The following is a 15,553-nucleotide window of genomic DNA, read 5'->3' as shown; positions in this document are numbered from 1 at the left end:
ATTTATTCCTCGAAAAAGTAGAAATGACATGAGTACTGTGGTATCACTGCTCCCTGTCTCCTGAGTATCATGAGTGCTGTGGTATCACTGCTCCCTGTCTCCTGAGTATCATCAGTACTGTGGTATCACTGCTCCCTGTCTCCTGAGTATCATGAGTCCTGTGGTATCACTGCTCCCTGTCTCCTGAGTATCATGAGTCCTGTGGTATCACTGCTCCCTGTCTCCTGAGTATCATCAGTACTGTGGTATCACTGCTCTCTGTCTCCTGAGTATCATGAGTGCTGTGGTATCACTGCTCCCTGTCTCCTGAGTATCATGAGTCCTGTGGTATCACTGCTCCCTGTCTCCTGAGTATCATCAGTACTGTGGTATCACTGCTCTCTGTCTCCTGAGTATCATGAGTGCTGTGGTATCACTGCTCCCTGTCTCCTGAGTATCATGAGTCCTGTGGTATCACTGCTCCCTGTCTCCTGAGTATCATGAGTACTGTGGTATCACTGCTCCCTGTCTCCTGAGTATCATGAATACTGTGGTATCACTGCTCCCTGTCTCCTGAGTATCATGAGTGCTGTCTGAAATATTGCACAAATAACGATCAAAGGCGATCCCACTGTAGGCATGGACAGTAAATCCGCCTGGTGAGGCCAGACGACGATTTTGTTTCACATTTCCGCCCGAGACACAAGCAGACGCGGAGAAAAATAATAAAATACACCAAAAGAGCCTCTGGCAGGAGCCCAAACTCTCTACATATCAGTTTGGCTTTGCTGCCACTTGGCATATGGTACAAGACAAACTGTCAGCCTTTTTTCTTCTGTCCCTGCCCTGCTACGGAGATGACAGGGGCAAGAGCATGTTTGTGTCCCGGCCGGCAGCAGGCAGCAGGCATCAGGCAGGCTTAATGGTGATTTGGGGGGAAAAGGGGAGAAAGACACAGTAGCGGCGGCAGCGTGCGTGGACTCGTCCGCATGGCTTGGCGTGGGGGGCTGGAGAGTAGCTGTGGGGGACAGGGTCGGCCAGCACTGGGAGGAAACGGCAAATTGATCAAATTGTGGAGGCAAGACTTTCAGGCCAATTATCTGGGTCATGTCAATGTCTCTCTGGTCTTTGTTCAGAGGGGGTAATATGGGTGTGTGTGTTTATCTGTCTGTGTTTGTGTTTGCTGGGGAGTCTGTGTTTGTGTGTGTGTGTGTGTGTGTGTGTGTGTGTGTGTGTGTGTGTGTGTGTGTGTGTGTGTGTGTGTGTGTGTGTGTGCAGTTTGATACTCCTTTCTAGCAAACATGTCTAACACACACCAAAAACAAACAGTGTTCATTAGCACCAAAGTGACACTTCTCTTAGTTTATTTCTTGAGGTGAAGGTAAGGGCAGATACAGCAAGTACTTTAATTACTATTTGAAGTTTTTCAGCTATTTCAGCCTGCCTGCGCTGGTTTCAAATAGCAGCATAAATCTGATACACAAAGCTTTATATCAGACAAATACCCTACAGTACACTAACTTAAACCACGGTTAACTCTGTTAATTATTTTTAAGATGCATTGTAACGACTTTGACCAAGACGCAAGTTCTCATTCTGATGGGCAATTGGGATGGTGCGTAATCGGGCGCGGGCTTCTCACCTCTCCTTCTTGCTGTCCTCCTGAGCCTCTCCGAGAGAGGGAGATGTCTGAGGGAAGGGAAGTGACGGTGGAGTCACTTGTCACCATGCTCCTGTCATGGTCTGTGTGGCTACCAGGGGCTCCCAGGGGCCCCTGTCAATCAGCTTGGGTTCTGCTGGTATCTGGAGTAATCCTACTAGGGCCCTCTGACCCCTGGCGTAACGCAGTCAGTCACCAGTTACCAGTAGCCCACCTATGAGTCGCTCGCCAAACAATTCTGAAAGTACATGCAATTTTCACGTGTTTCACCGCAAACTGTCATAAACAAATCTCACAAGTACCAGATGCAATATTGACAATATCCCACCCCTGGTTAGCCACTATTGACTTAAAAAACTAAACTTAACACAATATCTACTATAAAATAAATATGTTTTATATGTCACATACACATGGTTAGCAGATGTTATTGCAAGTATAGCGAAGTGCTTGTGCTTCTAGTTCCGACAGTGCAGCAATATCTATCAAGTAATCTAACAATTCCCCAACAACTACCTAATACACAGAAATCTAAGTAAAGTAATGGACTAAGAATATATACATATAAATACATGGATGAGCTGTCTGTCTGTGTGGTGTGAGCGTTTGCCTACCACTTGGTGTAGCCAGTTGATGTGATAACATCTTGTGGGTTGACTGAAATACTTTCCCCAAAACCTTCTCAATGAAATGTTAACTGCAAAGTAGGCTTTCCTGGCAGAAGTATAACACATATCATTTGTATCTATTTATTTTTTGCAACCTGTGCCATGAAAGTTACCATTTGCCAAGATAATCCATCCAACTGACAGGTGGGGCATATCAAAAAGCTGATTAAACAGCATGATTATTAGACAGGTGCGCTTTGTGCTGGGGACAATAAAAAACACTCTGTCACACATTTTAGTCACACAACACAGAGCCACTGTATGGTGGTGGTCGAGTTATGGTATGGGCAGGCGTAAGCTACAGGCAACAAACACAATCACATTTTATAGATGGCAATTTGAATGCACAGAGATACCGTGATGAGATCCTGAGGCACACTGTCATGCCATTCAGCTGACGCTATCATGTCATGATTCAGCATGATAATGCACGGCCCCATGTCGCAAGCAGCTGTACACAATTCCTGGAAGCTGAACATTTCCCAGTTCTTCAATGGCCTGCATACTCACCAGACATGTCACCCAATGAGCATGTGTGGGATGCTCTGGATCGACGTGTACGGCATTGGGTTCCAGTTCCCGCCAATATCCAGCAACTTTACCCAACCATTGAAGAGGAGTGGGACAAAATTCAACAGGCCACAATGAACAGCCTGATCAAATCTATTTCTACACTTTATTTAAAAAAAAACAGATCAAATAGCCTAACAATGAGGAAAAAAGTAGTGGAATTGAGGATAAGTTCAGCCACTATTTATTGTTGGTTTTGTCTGGCTAATAGCCTAAAGGAATGGGCTGCACGTTTTCACAACGACCGGTAGGTCCAAGTTGAGGGCCCAACAATTTTAACTTACATGCCAAGATATACCAGAGATAATGGACTGTTGATATTACAACCACACAACTCAAACACCGGTTTACCAGTATGAACAAAATTTGTTCAAGACCTCAAGAACTGTTGTCCGCTAAAACATGATAATCTGTTTGTGTCTGCCAATTTGTCCCCAGAGCTTCCTATACAGTTCATCTCTTTCCACAATGTGTGGAGGCCGGCAATTAAGGAGAATGAAAGTCTCAATTAAAGAACTGCTGTATTTGAAGCACCACTCCCTTCTGCCCAGGTTCCCTGATGTTACTACAACAATCAAGTTTCCCTGTAATGGTCAGTTCTGCGGTGAGATCGTTCTCTAAACTTAAAACTCATAAAGAACTACCTAATGAAGCATTAGGCTCTGATATGCGCTTTGAACACCTGAGCTCTCAGTGTGGGCTATGTTAAGGCCTCAGCACCACTGTAATGACAGGTCAGTCACACGCAGTGATCAAACAGCAGCCACAGCTCTGTAGAGTTCACACACTACAGCCAAATCCCTGACAGATGACGTGGAGTGCACAATAAAAAGGAGAGCGAGTAGGTTCTCATCAGAGGCTTTGATATCCTGGACCCTTTTTCAGCAATGCCCACATTTTCTGTTTCTTTTAATATTTCCCAAAGTATGTAACATTTGTTGTTGAAATCTATTGGGTGTTTACCAGGGGTATTATCTTAGATTCATTAGCTCATAGAAATTCACTACATTATGGTCCCTTTCTTAGTCATGTCAACAGGCCCCTCTCTCTCTCTCTCTCTCTCTCTCTCTCTCTCTCTCTCTCTCTCTCTCTCTTTTTAGTGGCCCCATATCCATGCAGGCATTCTGTCTGGGGCTGTAGTGGCTGTATAGTGGCCATGTAGACGTGCTGGGAGCCGAACCGACTGGGCGCTACAGACAGAGAGACAGAGCTGATTACTGCCTCTCAGTCAGTCAGTCCAGACCTCGGGGTTAAACACCCATGCAGCTAGCCAGGAGAGGCAGAGGGAGAGTGGGAGAGGGCCAATCTGGAGACGCATCAGACACACAGCCTGGGTAATGTAATTGTCCTCCCCCTCAGGCTCCATATTACCATAGATCTGTGGGATAGTTGCACTCCAGGAGGAGCCGCCATGATTGAATAAAGGCCCAGCAAATGAATTTGACTCCTCAGGCCCTTCTGACTCACTTACGAACAATGGACAGGCAACCTTGGATGTATCGAATAAATAAACATACTGAAAACGGACGGGAGGATTCCTTAAAAATGTCATGCAGCTCGATTAGAGTTGTGTGTGTGTGTGTGAGTCCTATCCGAGCTGATTATGTAAATCAAGTGTATGCTTTGTCGATTCAGTGGAAGTTGGAATAGACAAGTGGCATATTGTGTATTGGTATAATTTACATCCTAAATCAACATTTCATATTCTTGTTTGTTGGATGGAACAACCAATTCAAACATCCTTTGAAAACATTTTCAAAGCCTGAAAGTCAGGTTAATTTCTCGAAATAATGCTAATGTTGACATGCTAAGTTTGATGTTTAGCTTAGTTATTTTAATCATTCGAGTCCAGTGTGTCAGGCAGCAGTGCCTCCTGTTTGCATGGGAAGGCAGCCCAGCCCACAGTGTGTCAATTCCTGTGCAGTGTTTGTGTGGGCCAGCCTGGTTGGCAGGTGGAGCCCCATGCTACAAGGCCTGGACTATAGTTCCATTACCTCCCCACACACCTCATGAAGTTACAGTGAATGGAGCTAGTGAACAACTCCCCATAGATCCCTGGGTCTGGACCAGGGGAGGCCCACACAGAGACACAGGCAGCCCGGTGGACAGCTATTCACAGCCCCTGGACCCCAGGTCAGGTGGAGGAGAATGGGGGAGAAAGTGACGCACTCTCTGTGTCTCCGCTTAACAAAATGAGCCCCTCCCTTCCTTCTTCCCTAAATTGGAGAGATGGGGATGTCTTATCTTCCCTGGTGGTTAGCAGTCTCAGGCTGCGTCTCTCTGTCATCTCCATCCCAATAAACACACATTAGTCCCCTGACCACCCCAGAGGAAGTCGTTGGATAACTCTTAAAAAGCCCAGGCAGCGCAATTATCTTTTACGATCTGACAGAGAATACTGACTGTGGGCGGCCCAGGGCCTGCCCACAATGGGCCTTTCCTTGTGCCTTTGTCCACGGGGGACCTCATCCACCAAGTATTAGAGCACCTGAAATGGTTCCTCTCTCTCTGTGGAAAACTCACTTTGTCGGATGGGTTTTGAGACCCCCTACCCCCCAGATCAATGTTTGCATCGTTCAGCCATTTTGTGGGATGGGGCTGAGTGGCATCGGAGAGCACATAAAGGCAGTGAGGGATGGTGACAGACTGATCACTCTGGAAGAGTTGTTGTGAGGTTTCATTGCCTGTGGGAAGGGCCCAGTATCCTTCCTGATGGAAGGACTGGCAGAACTCAGCACTGTAGATCTGCACTAGATGCAGTAGCCTGGTCAATATATATGGCCTGTACCGCCCTTAACTGTTGTGTCGGGGCCGGAGCAGGAGGGAACCGACACAGATTCCACCATCAACTCTTAAGGACAGGCCTCCCTCGTCCTGTCATTAAATGGGAGATGGATAGACCTTCTGGCTCCAGCGTTTACATCAAACCAGAGGAAGGGAGAGGGCAGGAATCACACAGAGGAAGTTAAGTTTTTTAATGTACAGTAGAAAGTATAGATAGTTGGGATTTAAAGGAGCAATCAGCAGTTGCTACATTCATTTTTGGACTTAAGAATGTATGATACGTACCCATTGATTCTTAAAAAATATAACAATTGCCTCATGAGTGTAGTATAACTGTCGTAACCCATCAGAACCATACATGTAAGCCTAATTTTACTCCAATGTTTGTAAACGAAGTTCATGTAAATTAACACTGTATAGCCTGAAAGCATGTTTAAAACTATCATTTTGATATCATGGTGTTCAGTCGTTGCATCCACAGCTCTTTCTATGAATTTGAGCGTGATTACATTTTCCCAGCCCAATCCCTCAGCTTTTAACTGAAACAGTGGCTGGGTGAATGTTGTGTTATTGTTTCAACTTCTGACTGGTCCTTTAAGGGCTCTATTCAATTTTTGCATTTCAGCGTTTCAGCATTTCAGCGTAATTGAAATTTAAAGGCAATGTTCTGGTGTTAGCAGGTAGCCTTGTGGTTAGAGTGCTGGGCCAGTAACTAAAAGGTTGCTAGATCAAATCCCCAAGCTGACAAGGTAAAAATCTGTTGTTCTGCACCTGAACAAGGCAGTTAACCCACTGTTCCAAGCCTGTCATTGTGAATAAGAATTTGTTCTTAACTGATTTGCCTAGTTAAATAAAGGACACATTTTTTTAAAATAGCAGAGACTGCATTAGCGGTAAACACTGCATACTTTATGTCTGCTCAATTGGAAATGACCTTTAAATTCCTACTGCGTAATCTGTAACGATTCAGTGACACAGATTGAATAGATCCCTAAGATTTTACTGTTGGGAGTTTGGGTGTGCTTCATTTTCTGGTGTCTACTCCCTCTCTCTGTCTCCTTTCTTTCAAATCTTTTCGATTCTAGTAGTTTTCTTTCTTTGTAGAGGAAGTGTGGAAAGCAAAAAGCATGAATCCTTTTTTCCCTTCTTTCCCTGCTTCCTTACCTCCTCTTTTCCACCCCTTTCCAGGATATCACTCCATCACTACCCCATAAGGTTCATTTGTTCATTATCCTTAGTGCCACTTAATACCTTGACATTAGCGATTTGTGATGATATTGAACTCTGGGTAGCTAATTAGCGGTGGTCTTGATGGGTCATGACAACCACAAGCTGAGCAGGCAGAGGTCGGATGACCGTTAATCAAGACATGGGCTGATTATTCAAAGGCTCTTTTCAATGAAGTTAGTTAGTTAAAAGGTGTTCAAATATTCAATCACAGTTTCTGTATCAACAAAACAAGACAAATAGAAGAAATGGCGAGATCACTGTAAGGATGCTTTTTTTTCTCTCTCTCACAGATATTCACACCCTAGTCCAGCCATTGGTCCACTGGCATTGCTGTTGTTGAACCTGATGTGGCTGACACACTGAGTGAGTGAGGTATTGTTTCACCATATTGAACACGCACCTGTCTACTCAGCCAACTAGTTTACCCTGCCCAATGCAGGGGGAAACCACTGCACACTTTACACTGTGTCAAGGATTTATCTACAGTATATTCCCAGCAAACCGTGAACATTCCCAGAACACTAGCTAAGATTCCAATTAAGTTCTAGTTAGGATTTTATCTAACATTAGGATGATAACATCCCTAAAACATTGAGCATTTTTGGAATGTTCTTGTAGCATTCACTAAAATGTCATGCACAGCATCTTTAAAAACAGAACAGTTCCCAAAAGTTATCATTAGGTTTCCAGGTAATGTAATAACACAAAGTACCAGTAATGTTTTCACATCATATGAAAATAGGTTCTGTCAAAGTTTCTAGAACATTCGTTAGGTCGCAGCAAATGTTCTCATAACACAAAAACTGTCCAGTCATATAAAACAGTTGCCTAATGTTGCAAGAATGTTCCCAAAACAAATTTGATTTGTTCTTTAAAGGTTCCCATAATGTTTAATTAGGTTGTGGGTGTCATGTTCTGACCTTAGTTCCTTTTTTATGTCTTTATTTTAGTTGGTCAGGGCGTGAGTTGGGGTGGGCATTCTATGTTGTTTTTCTATGTTTTGTTCTGTTGTTATATTTCTATGTGTTTGGCCTAGTATGGTTCTCAATCAGAGTCAGGTGTCAGTCGTTGTCTCTGATTGGGAGACATATTTAGGTAGCCTGTTTTCTATTGTGTTTTGGTGGGTGGTTGTATCCTGTGTTTGCACCATACGGGACTGTTTCGTTCGTTCGTTTGTTTGTTTGTACTTTTGTTATTTTGTTCAGTTGATTTATTAAATATATGATTATGGACACTTACCACGCTGCACATTGGTCTGATCCTTGCTACTCCTCCTCGGAAGAATAGCAATTCCGTTACAGAACCACCCACCAAAAGAAGACCAAGCAGCGTGGTAACGAGCAGCAGAAATCTCAAGTCTCCTGGACATGGGAGGAGATTCTGGACGGCAAGGGACCCTGGGCACAGGCTGGGGAATATCGCCGCTCCCAAGGCAGAGCTGGAGGCAGGAAAAGTTGAGAGGCGGCGATATGAGGAGGCAGCACGGCAGCACGGCTGGGACGAGAGGCAGCCCCAAATATGTATTGGGGGTGGCACACGGGGAGTGTGGCTAAGTGAGGTAGGAGACCTGCGCAAACTCCCCGTGCTTACCGTGGAGAGAGGTGGACCAGGCAGGCACCGTGTTATGCCGTGAGACGGTGTCCCCGGTGCGCAGGCATAGCCCGGTGCGTTACAGCGCAGCGCCTCGTATCGGCTGGGCTAGAGTGGGCATCGAGCCAGGTGCCATGAAGCCGGCTCAACGCATCTGGTCTCCAGTGCGTCTCCTCGGGCCGAGGTACATGGCACCAGCCCTATGCATGGTGTCCCCGGTTCGCCAGCACAGCCCAGTGTGGTCTTTTCCACCTCGCCGCACTGGCCTGGCTACGCAGAGTATCCAACCAGGTAGGGTTGTGCAGGCTCGGTGCTCGAGACCTCAAGTGCGCCTCCACGGTCCGGTCTATCCGGTGCCTCCTCCACGCACCAGCCCTCCGGTGGCAGCCCCCCGCACCAGGGGGTCTCTCCGTCTCCTCCCTACAGGTGCTCCCTCCTGTCCAGCGCTGCCGGAGTCTCCCTCCTGTCCAGCGCTGCCAGAGTCTCCCTCCTGGAGTCTCCCTCCTGTCCAGCGCTGCCGGAGTCTCCCTCCTGTCCAGCGCTGCCGGAGTCTCCCTCCTGTCCAGTGCTGCCTGAGTTGCCCGCCTGTCCTGAGCTGCCGGAATTCTATGTTGTTTTTCTATGTTTTGTTCTGTTATATTTCTATGTGTTTGGCCTAGTATGGTTCTCAATCAGAGGCAGGTGTCAGTCGTTGTCTCTGATTGGGAGCCATATTTAGGTAGCCTGTTTTCTATTGTGTTTTGGTGGGTGGTTGTATCCTGTGTTAGTGTTTGCACCATACTGGATTGTTTCAGTTGTTTGTACTTTTGTTATTTTGTTCAGTGTTCTGTTGATTTATTAAATATATGATTATGGACACTTACCACGCTGCACATTGGTCTGATCCTTGCTACTCCTCCTCCTCAGAAGAGGAATTCCGTTACAGTGGGAACAGTCTGGTGGGAACGTATGTTCCCAAAACGTATGAAATGTGATTTTAGTTGTATAGGGCTTCCTTTAACCTTTTGCGACGAGCCAACCCGTATCCGGGTGTCACGCCCTGGTCTTAGTATTTTGTGTTTTATTTGTGATTTTGGTTAGGCCAGGGTGTGACATGGGTTTATTATGTGGTGTGTTTTGTCTTGGTTTTTGTAGGTATTGGGATTGTGGCTTAGTGGGGTTATCTAGTATAGTCTATGGCTGTCTGGAGTGGTTCTCAATCAGAGGCAGGTGTTTATCGTTGTCTCTGATTGGGAACTATATTTAGGCAGCCATATTCTTTCAGTGTTTCGTGGGTGATTGTTCCTGTCTCTGTGTTAGTTTGCACCAGATTAGGCTGTTTAGGTTTTCGCATTACGTTTCTTGTTTTGTATTGTTCGTGTTCTTTATTAAACATGTATCAAAATTACTACGCTGCATTTTGGTCCTCTCCTTCACCGCAAGAAAACCGTAACACCGGGAGCGTAATCATAGCCTCAAATGCATTAGCATAACGCAACGGACATAAATACCCCTATAAACTTTTCCTATTCATGAAAATCGCAAATGAAGTGAAATAAATATATTCAAACACAAGCTTAGCCTTTTGTTAACAACACTGTCATCTCAGATTGTCAAAATATGCGTTACAGCCAACGCTAGACAAGCATTTGTGTAAGTTTATCATGGCATAATGCTATGCTAGGCTCTGCTGGCAGCAGGCAACATTTTCACGAAAATAAGAAAAGCAACCAAATGAAATCATTTACCTTTGAAGAACTTCAGAGGCTTTCACTCAGGAGACTCCCAGTTAGATAGCAAATGTTCCTTTTTTCCAAAAATATTATTTTTGTAGGCGAAACAGCTCCCGTTTGTTCATCACGCTTGGCTGAGAAATCGACCCTAAAATGCTACAACTATAACGCCAAACTTTTTTCAAAATTTGCTCCATAATATCGACGGCAAACGTTGTTTAGGATCGATCCTCAAGGTGTTTTTAACAAATATATTCGATAATATATCCGTCGAGGCAGTTGGTTTCTCATAAGAAGCGATTGGAAAAATGGCTACCTCAGTATTTTACGCAAGGTTTTCTGCGGGAGACACCATGTGACCACATGCCATATATGGTCCTTTACAGCCATTCTTCAAGGGAAATGCCTAAAAAGACGTCACAATGCTGTAGACACCTTGGGGAAAACGTGGAAAATGTAAGCTCATTCGTAGCTCATTCACAGCCATATAAGGAGTCATTGGCATGAGGCGGTTTCAAAAAATGCGGCACTTCCTGGTTGGATTTTTGGATTTTTATCTGGGTTTCGCCTGTAACATCAGTTCTGTTAAAATAGCGTCCCCTAAATCCAACTGGTTAAATGTGACTCACCACCTGGATTTGGTCTTATGTAGCAAAATTTGAAATGCTGTTTTTGACATTGGATAAAAGCAGAGACTCTGAGTTATAATCGATGACCCCTACAAGTATCACGGGACTCATCTGAAGGCAACCACAACAAATGAATGGAAGTATGGAGGTAGTTCTGTCCCCCCCCAAAAAAATATTTCCTGAGCATTCTTATATCTCCTAGATATAGGACAGATACTTTAACACTGTAGCCCCTAGAAATGCATTGAAAAACACATTCATAAATGGCAAAAAACAAATGATAGTCAAAATGTAATCATAAGCAATGTTTTAAGGAGTTACGGATTTGCATGCTGAGAATGTTGCGGTAATATTAGGTCAAACTTAAATATAACATTTTCTAAATGTTCTTGAAATGCTATGAGGACCTCCAAGACAAGTTAAAATGTATATTGCGTGAACATCTGCTTCTCCCCCTATGGACTGTTCTTGCAACATCAGGCAAATGTTTTTGCAACCCAAAAGAAACATTTTAAATATCAGCACAACCGGATAGGTTTTGTGTTTTGGGAACATTATCTTATGCTGCGATGTCCCCACAATGTTCTCAACAGACTGTTCCCACAATCTAATGAAACATTCTGGGATCCTTTAAAGAACAGATTAAAATGTGTTCTGGGAACATTCTTGTAACATAAGGTGGCTTAGTGGGGTTTTTCGCACCCTAAAATAAACACCTCACAACTGGACAGTTTTTGTGTTTTTGGAACATATCTTTTGTGATGTTCCCATATTGTTCTCATCAGACTGTTCCCACAAACTAATGAAACATTCTGGGAAACTTTAAAGAAGAGATTAATTGTGTTCTAGGATGTTTTTGCAACATCAGTCGAATGTTCTATAAAAATATTCTATAATCATCACCACAGCTGGACAGTTTTTGTGTTATGAGAACATTTGCCGCGACCTAACAAATGTTCTGGGAACTTTCACAGAACCAATTTTGGTTTGCTGGGTTCACAATTGAGTTCATTCTGCCCTTTCGTTATACCGATGTTGACACACAATGTCACAAATGGATGAGCAACAACATTCAATGAAAATAACATTGTTTTCCTACTGTACCTAATGTCATTCAGAAAATATTTTTACAGTACCTAGAAATACAGTTTCAGGACCTAGAAATACAGTTTCAGGACCTTGAAATAAACTTTCAGTACCTAGAAATACACTTTCAGTACCTTGAAATACACTTTCAGTACCTAGAAATACACTTTCAATACCTAGAAATACAATTACAATACCTAGAAATACAATTACAATATCCCTTACAGTATACTAAAGGCCTCTTACCCTACAGCACGGATCTTCTTCTATTCGGCCTTGTCCGATTTGTTGCCAGCCACTAGCCAGGATCTTTCCAGACAGTATTTGCAATATCTGAGAAGCCAAGCCCTTCAATGAAACAGGCGGATTGTAGTGATGTGTACATATGGAGGCCGTAGGTCCGTAGGGCCCAAGCTAGCTGCCTGCTCTGCTGTACTGTAAAGACAGGCTCTGTCACAGTGAGGCCTATAGACTCCCTAAGAGAGCAGGGGCAGGTCTCTGTTAGATGTGTCCCCAGGCACCACTGCCACTACCAGGGCGCCTGCAGAAGCTGGTGCCTGTTTACCATCTTACCGGGGGTCCTGTTCGTTGAGCCGCATGGCGGACTAGAAACGTCTGGGAAGAATGGGCAAACAGGCTCTGAAGACAAGAATATGGAAGCTGACAGAAACGACTTTGGGATGGGGGAGATGGCAGACAGGGCTGAGAGGAGGAGAGGAGAGAGGAGAGAGGGAGCGGCGGGCCCCCCGCCTGCTGAAGTGATTGTGCTGGCATGGTGGCCAGAGGCCTTTCGGCTGGATGGGCTGAGCTGAGCTTCCCTACCTCTCCTCTCTGTAGTGTAGAGCAATGCTGGTGTGTAGACGCTGGGAGTGTGTGACACATACGACCGCACTGCGCTCACTTGCCATCATCATTTATCTTCGGCAGTGTGTTGGTATGTATACAGGGGCTGCGGGGATGTGTGTGTATGTGTATTTGTGTGTCTCCGGCTCTGTGTGTAATAGTCTCGCATTGAGAACAGATCCCAGCAGCAATCAACTGATGGGTTGTCAGTCAGCCTTGCAGCAGCCGGTTTTTACGGTACATACATGTAGTAGGGTACATATGGAATCTTTGGCGCCATACTGCAGGATTCATCTCTCTGTGAACCAGGAGTCAGGTTGCTTCAGCAGCAATAGGACTATATAGACTTTTTTAGTGAGGAGCTCCCCTAAGAGGCAGATACACTGGAGCTATGGACCAAATGAGGACACTCTCATAAGGAAGGGGAATATATCATTACTGTATTACTCTACTGCTTAATTTGTTCATGCTGGTGTGGAGTTTAAGGTCATGTTTTGACTCTTGAACCAGTTTATAAAGTTTTAAGTGGCTTTTAGCTCATGCATGCATATTTAAGGTGATAGGTCATAATGCTAAAACACTAATTAGACTAAATGTTCAGTGTTAGGGAAGTTACTCTGACAAAAATAAGTTAGCAATTACTTTGCACTGACAGCTACACTAAAGCTACCCTTAAGAAACATATAGTTTATTTAACTAAAGTTACTTTGAAAAAGTAGTCCACTACATCCAAACGATTTTGTGAAAAATGAACATAATGAAATGTCATAGACTACAAATTGCAAGAACAGATCACTTTAGATTCATATGTTAAGAGAATGTGTAATTTATACTATTAAACACAAAAACAATGTTTCAAGTGAGAATTTAGCAGGTATGATGCTGAAAAATAAATATTTTGTTAGTAATTTGCAGTTCCAGTAGTTAACTATACCACTACGTGGCAAAAAAAACAAGCTACTGCAAAATGTAGCTAACTTACTAGTTGAACTACATGACGATGTTTAAGTTTTTGTGAAGAAAATGGAGTCGTACAAGGTTAAAACAAGGCATACAAAGTCAAGATTAACTACTTCCTGGTCCCCTGGGACTGGCGAGCTCCTCCAGTAGCACAGCCAATTCCCCAAGCATGTGTATTAAGGCGCTTAAAGAGCTTCCTTTGTTGCACTCTTCCACCAGTTTCTCCCTCCATCCATCCATCCATCCATCCATCCCTCCATCTCTCTCTCTCTCTCTCTCTCTCTCTCTCTCTCTCTCTCTCTCTCACGGCTTACATCCTCACTCTAAAGATATTAAATTCCCTGCCGCTTACGGAAAGAGGAAAGAAACTGGGGAAGTGAGATGAGAGGAGTGTGGAGTGGAGAGGGGGAGTGGTGGTGGAGCGAGGGAGGGATGGAGGGAGGGAGGATGATGATAGAGAGGGTGAGGGAATGCAGAGTGCTTAGAAGTTGGGCTCCTAATGTTGCCTTTCAGTTTGGTCGCCTCTCTCTTCTCTCTCACTCTCTTCTCTCGCTCGCTCTCTCTCTCTCCCTCTTGCTCCCTTTCCCGGTTTGGGGGGGGGGGGGGGGGTATATGGAACGGGGCACGCTGTGTGAGCGGCGCCGGTGTATAGGGGATGCAGTAAAGCGACTCTGATTTGTGCCCACAGCCATCAGCGTCAGTTGGGTAGGCTTGTCAGTCCGGAGGAGCATCAATTCGGCCGGTCCGGGAGTGCTGTCACTAACAGTAATAGATATCATTTCAAAATCAGGGCCTGCCATTGTGTCTGAGTGAGGGTCTGAGGCCCTTCTTGGTCATGCATGGGTGGATGGGCCCGGTCCACATGCCCATGCTGTAGTGACGGGGCTGAACTGCCAGGTCAAAGTACAATATTGGCTTTCCGGCTGAGTAGCTGTGTAAATGTGTGTATCCTCATGGAAATGAGTTGATATAGTGGTTGATATTGCGAGCTTGAGTGAATATATATGTTGGAAATGGCAAAACATTGCATCACTTGGATGGTAGTTTGTTTATATTTCCTGAAGAATAGGAGTTTAGTGAGTTCTAATGAACAACATTTGCATCTTCATTTAATGTAATAGATACTATATAATGTTTGTGAAAGTACTTAAGTCCTTAACACCACCAGTTCAGCTCACTACAACATGCTGCTCACGAAGACACCATAACACACAAACAATCACATTGTTCTCTTCCAATCTATCAGAGAAGAACTAGAGAGCTAATGGCCATTAACCACCCAGCCGGTGGTGTGAAGAATCTGACATCCCAAACGTCACTCCACATTAACACCACCTCATGTTAACCCTCCCTCCAAGGGGTGTGTTTGTGTGTGTGTGTGTGTGTGTGTGTGTGTCCCTCCTGACCTACAGGCTAGAGTTCTGCCTATGGATGCAAAGGGCCAGGTTTTGGGTAAAACCAACAGCACATGTCAGGACTAATACTGAGACCTTATTATCTACTGGGCTGTTGTTTGGAATACTGCAACTCTGGTGGAGCTACCCATCACATATCCAATGTATTCTATACCACTGGTGAAATGTCTGTTGTAGCGGTTTGCATTAAGGCCTTGATGAGATACTCTTTATTAGAAAGCACAGACATCAATGTCAATTATTGTTCAGTGGCTGCTGTTGTAATGTTGCAGCCGCGTGAAGCCTGTCTGCTGAAATAGGCCACTCACAGACAGAATGAAGAAAATGTCCACCATGACATGACCAATGCCTTGGTGAAGCCCTCAACACTAAACAACAACAACAGCAACCATACATTACAACAAGGTCATACAGTATGCACTTTAGA

Source organism: Oncorhynchus nerka, linkage group LG19 (assembly GCF_034236695.1).
Source record: "Oncorhynchus nerka isolate Pitt River linkage group LG19, Oner_Uvic_2.0, whole genome shotgun sequence".
Classification (NCBI taxonomy): Eukaryota; Metazoa; Chordata; class Actinopteri; order Salmoniformes; family Salmonidae; genus Oncorhynchus; species Oncorhynchus nerka.
Note: the sequence above shows the minus strand (reverse complement) of the source record.